The following is a 5,689-nucleotide window of genomic DNA, read 5'->3' as shown; positions in this document are numbered from 1 at the left end:
CCTTGGCACTGGTACGTCAGGCCTGCCATATTCCCAGGAACAAACCCTAACCCTTGGTGACGTGTTCAGGACCCGGACCCCAGAGGTCTGGCACCCAATTCCCCCCATGCATGGCGGCCCCAGGCTGACGGCCGGACTCGGCCTCTCAGCCAGGAGCAAACGCTGTCATTGTGTGCAGTCTACGACCCTCGCGTTGAAAGAAAACAGCACGCTCCATGCAGGCCATGCCCGCTCACTTGGCCCCTGCGGGCCCCAAACGCAGGGATTGAGGAGCCTCGTGAGTCGCGCCCTCAACTCACGCCTTGGGTGAGGCTATGACTGTGTTGCCAGATCAGACATGCCTTTTCCCTACGTCCTAACCCTAACCCTAACCCTAGCCCGAACCCTAAGCCTCCACCGGACCCGAAGCCCAGCGTGGGTGCTCAAGCTTCCGTCCGCAGAGGCCTGCTTCCCGAATTCTCCAGGCGGGGGAGCCCCGAGCTTCAGCCCACAACTGCATCTCAATGGAGGAGGAGAGCCTGCCCTTTGAAACACGCTGAATCCGCAGAGCGGGAGACCCCTGCATGCATCCCTTGGGCCACCTCCACGTTAGGCGCCCGTCCTGACCAGGACCCGGGAGGCTGACGATCCTGCAGACACAAGCCCTCAACTCAGCCTGCGGGAGAGGCCACGTCAGCGCGGGCAGCTCGGGCCTGCCATGCCCCGTTGGCCGAACCCTAACCCTAGGCTGGTTCCAAGGACTTCTGGCCCCAGTGGCCTGGCCCGGCAGCCCTGCAGTCTGGGGACTCCTCATTCACGACGACAGACCCTGGGGGCCCCCCTACGTGGGAACGGGGCCCTTTGGACCCGTGGAGAACCCTCCTGGCCGGCAAAACCTTCACGCCCGCCTACAGACACGCACCCCACCGGAGGGCGCCCGCCCCCAAATCCGGCAGCCAGACGGACCGCCCAGCCAACGCACTCAACTCAGCCCTCCGCAGAGCCTCCCTTGGCACTGGTACGTCAGGCCTGCCATATTCCCAGGAACAAACCCTAACCCTTGGTGACGTGTTCAGGACCCGGACCCCAGAGGTCTGGCACCCAATTCCCCCCATGCATGGCGGCCCCAGGCTGACGGCCGGACTCGGCCTCTCAGCCAGGAGCAAACGCTGTCATTGTGTGCAGTCTACGACCCTCGCGGTGAAAGAAAACAGCATGCTCCCTGGAGGCCATGCCCGCTCTCTTGGCCCCTGCGGTCCCCATACGCAGGGAGCGAGGAGCCTCCTGAGTCCCGCCCTCAACTCAGGCCTTGGGTGAGGCCATGACTGTGTTGCCAGATCAGACATGCCTTGTCCCTAAGACCTTACCCTAACCCTAACCCTAGCCCAAACCCTAAGCCTCCACCGGACCCGAAGCCCAGCTTGGGTGCTCAGGCTTCCGTCCGCAGAGGCCTGCTTCCCGAATTCTCCACGTGGGGAGCCCCGAGCATCAGCCCACAACTGCATCTCAACGAAGGAGGAGAGCCTGCCCTTTGAAACGCGCTGAATCCGCAGAGCGGGAGACCCCTGCATGCATCCCTTGGGCCACCTCCACATTAGGCGCCCGTCCTGACCAGGAACCGTGAGGCAGACGATCCTGCAGACACAAGGCCCCAACTCAGCCTGCGGGAGAGGCCACGTCACCGCGGGCAGCTCGGGCCTGCCATGCCCCGTCGGCCGAACCCTAACCCTAGGCTGGTTCCTCGGACTTCCGGCCCCAGTGGCCTGGCCCGGCAGCCCTGCAGTCTGGGGACTCCTCATTCACGACGACAGACTCTGGGGGCCCTCCTACTTGGATCGGGGCCCTTTGGCCTCGTGGAGAACCCTCCCGGCCGGCCAAACCTACATGCCCCCGTACAGACACGCACCCCACCGGAGGGCGCCCGCCCCCAAATCCCGCAGCCAGACGGACCGCCCGACCAACGCCCTCAACTCAGCCCTCCGCGGAGCCTCCCTTGGCACCGCCACGTCAGGCCTGTATTCTCCCAGGAACAAACCTAACCCTAGGTGGTGTGTTCAGGACCTGGACCCCAGAGGTCTGGCACAAAATTCCCCCAACACAGGGCGGCCTCAGGCTGAAGGCCGGACTCGGCCTCTCAGCCAGGAGCAAACGCTCTCATTGTGTGCAGTCTACGACCCTCGCGGTGAAAGAAAACAGCATGCTTCCTGGAGGCCATGCCCGCTCTCTTGGCCCCTGCGGGCCCCAAACGCAGGGAGCGAGGAGCCTCCTGAGTCCCGCCCTCAACTCAGGCCTTGGGTGAGGCCATGACTGTGTTGCCAGATCAGACATGCCTTGTCCCTAAGACCTTACCCTAACCCTAACCCTAGCCCGAACTCTAAGCCTCCACCGGACCCGAAGCCCAGCTAGGGTGCTCAGGCTTCCGTCCGCAGAGGCCTGCTTCCCGAATTCTGCACGTGGGGAGCCCCGAGCTTCAGCCCACAACTGCATCTCAACGGAGGAGGAGAGCCTGCCCTTTGAAACGCGCTGAATCCGCAGAGCGGGAGACCCCTGCATGCATCCCTTGGGCCACCTCCACGTTAGGCGCCCGTCCTGACCAGGAACCGTGAGGCAGACGATCCTGCAGACACAAGGCCCCAACTCAGCCTTCGGGAGAGGCCACATCAGCGCGGGCAGCTCGGGCCTGCCATGCCCCGTCGGCCGAATCCTAACCCTAGGCGGGTTCCTCGGACTTCCGGCCCCAGTGGCCTGGCCCGGCAGCCCTGCAGTCTGGGGACTCCTTATTCATGACGACAGACTCTGGGGGCCCTCCTACTTGGAACGGGGCCCTTTGGCCTCGTGGAGAACCCTCCCGGCCGGCCAAACCTACATGCCCCCCTACAGACACGCACCCCACCGGAGGGCGCCCGCCCCCAAATCCCGCAGCCAGACGGACCGCCCGACCAACGCCCTCAACTCAGCCCTCCGCGGAGCCTCCCTTGGCACCGGCACATCAGGCCTGTATTCTCCCAGGAACAAACCCTAACCCTAGGTGGCGTGTTCAGGACCTGGACCCCAGAGGTCTGGCACCCAATTCCCCCCATGCAGGGCGGCCTCAGGCTGACAGCCGGACTCGGCCTCTCAGCGATGAGCAAACCCTCTCATTGTGTGCAGTCTACGAGCCTCGCGGTGAAAGAAAACAGCATGCTCCCTGGAGGCCATGATCGCTCTCTTGGCCCCTGCGGGCCCCAAACGCAGGGAGCGAGGAGCCTCCTGAGTCCCGCCCTCGACTCAGGCCTTGGGTGAGGCCATGACTGTGTTGCCAGATCAGACATGCCTTTTCCCTAAGACCTAACCCTAACCCTAAGCCTAGCCCGAACCCTAAGCCACCACCGGACCCGAAGCCCAGCTTGGGTGCTCAGGCTTCCGTCCGCAGAGGCCTGCTTCCCCAACTCTCCAGGCGGGGGATCCCCGACCTTCAGCCCACAACTGCATCTCAACGGAGGAGGAGAGCCTGCCTATTGAAACGCGCTGAATCCGCAGAGCGGGAGACCCCTGCATGCATCCCTTGGGCCACCTCCACGTTAGGCGCCCGTCCTGACCAGGACCCGGGAGGCTGACGATCCTGCAGACACAAGCCCTCAACTCAGCCTGCGGGAGAGGCCACGTCAGCGCGGGCAGCTCGGGCCTGCCATGCCCCGTTGGCCGAACCCTAACCCTAGGCTGGTTCCAAGGACTTCTGGCCCCAGTGGCCTGGCCCGGCAGCCCTGCAGTCTGGGGACTCCTCATTCACGACGACAGACCCTGGGGGCCCCCCTACGTGGGAACGGGGCCCTTTGGACCCGTGGAGAACCCTCCTGGCCGGCAAAACCTTCACGCCCGCCTACAGACACGCACCCCACCGGAGGGCGCCCGCCCCCAAATCCGGCAGCCAGACGGACCGCCCAGCCAACGCACTCAACTCAGCCCTCCGCAGAGCCTCCCTTGGCACTGGTACGTCAGGCCTGCCATATTCCCAGGAACAAACCCTAACCCTTGGTGACGTGTTCAGGACCCGGACCCCAGAGGTCTGGCACCCAATTCCCCCCATGCAGGGCGGCCCCAGGCTGACGGCTGGACTCGGCCTCTGAGCCAGGAGCAAACGCTCTCATTGGGTGCAGTCTACGACCCTCGCGGTGAAAGAAAACAGCACGCTCCATGCAGGCCATGCCCGCTCACTTGGCCCCTGCGGGCCCCAAACGCAGGGATTGAGGAGCCTCGTGAGTCGCGCCCTCAACTCACGCCTTGGGTGAGGCTATGACTGTGTTGCCAGATCAGACATGCCTTTTCCCTAAGACCTAACCCTAACCCTAACCCTAACCCGAACCCTAAGCCTCCACCGGACCCGAAGCCCACCGTGGGTGCTCTGGCTTCCGTCCGCAGAGGCCTGTTTCCCGAATTCTCCAGGCGGGGGAGCCCCGAGCTTCAGCCCACAACTGCATCTCAACGGAGGAGGAGAGCCTGACCTTTGAAACGCGCTGAATCCGCAGAGCGGGAGACCCCTGCATGCATCCCTTGGGCCACCTCCACGTTAGGCGCCCGTCCTGACCAGGAACCGGGAGGCTGACGATCCTGCAGACACAAGCCCGCAACTCAGCCTGCGGGAGAGGCCACGTCAGCGCGGGCAGCTCGGGCCTGCCATGCCCTGTTGGCCGAACCCTAAACCTAGGCTGGTTCCAAGGACTACCGGCCCAGTGGCCTGGCCCGGCAGCCCTGCAGTCTGGGGACTCCTCATTCACGACGACAGACCCTGGGGGCCCCCCTACAGGGAACGGGGCCCTTGGGACCCGTGGAGAACCCTCCTGGCCGGCAAAACCTTCACGCCCGCCTACAGACACGCACCCCACCGGAGGGCGCCCGCCCCCAAATCCGGCAGCCAGACGGACCGCCCAGCCAACGCACTCAACTCAGCCCTCCGCAGAGCCTCCCTTGGCACTGGTACGTCAGGCCTGCCATATTCCCAGGAACAAACCCTAACCCTTGGTGACGTGTTCAGGACCCGGACCCCAGAGGTCTGGCACCCAATTCCCCCCATGCATGGCGGCCCCAGGCTGACGGCCGGACTCGGCCTCTCAGCCAGGAGCAAACGCTGTCATTGTGTGCAGTCTACGACCCTCGCGGTGAAAGAAAACAGCATGCTCCCTGGAGGCCATGCCCGCTCTCTTGGCCCCTGCGGTCCCCATACGCAGGGAGCGAGGAGCCTCCTGAGTCCCGCCCTCAACTCAGGCCTTGGGTGAGGCCATGACTGTGTTGCCAGATCAGACATGCCTTGTCCCTAAGACCTTACCCTAACCCTAACCCTAGCCCAAACCCTAAGCCTCCACCGGACCCGAAGCCCAGCTTGGGTGCTCAGGCTTCCGTCCGCAGAGGCCTGCTTCCCGAATTCTCCACGTGGGGAGCCCCGAGCATCAGCCCACAACTGCATCTCAACGAAGGAGGAGAGCCTGCCCTTTGAAACGCGCTGAATCCGCAGAGCGGGAGACCCCTGCATGCATCCCTTGGGCCACCTCCACATTAGGCGCCCGTCCTGACCAGGAACCGTGAGGCAGACGATCCTGCAGACACAAGGCCCCAACTCAGCCTGCGGGAGAGGCCACGTCACCGCGGGCAGCTCGGGCCTGCCATGCCCCGTCGGCCGAACCCTAACCCTAGGCTGGTTCCTCGGACTTCCGGCCCCAGTGGCCTGGCCCGGCAG

Source organism: Martes martes (genome assembly GCF_963455335.1).
Source record: "Martes martes genome assembly, chromosome: X".
In the NCBI taxonomy this organism is placed as follows: Eukaryota; Metazoa; Chordata; class Mammalia; order Carnivora; family Mustelidae; genus Martes; species Martes martes.
The sequence above is the reverse complement of the archived record's forward strand: the minus strand, read 5'-3'. Positions refer to the sequence as shown.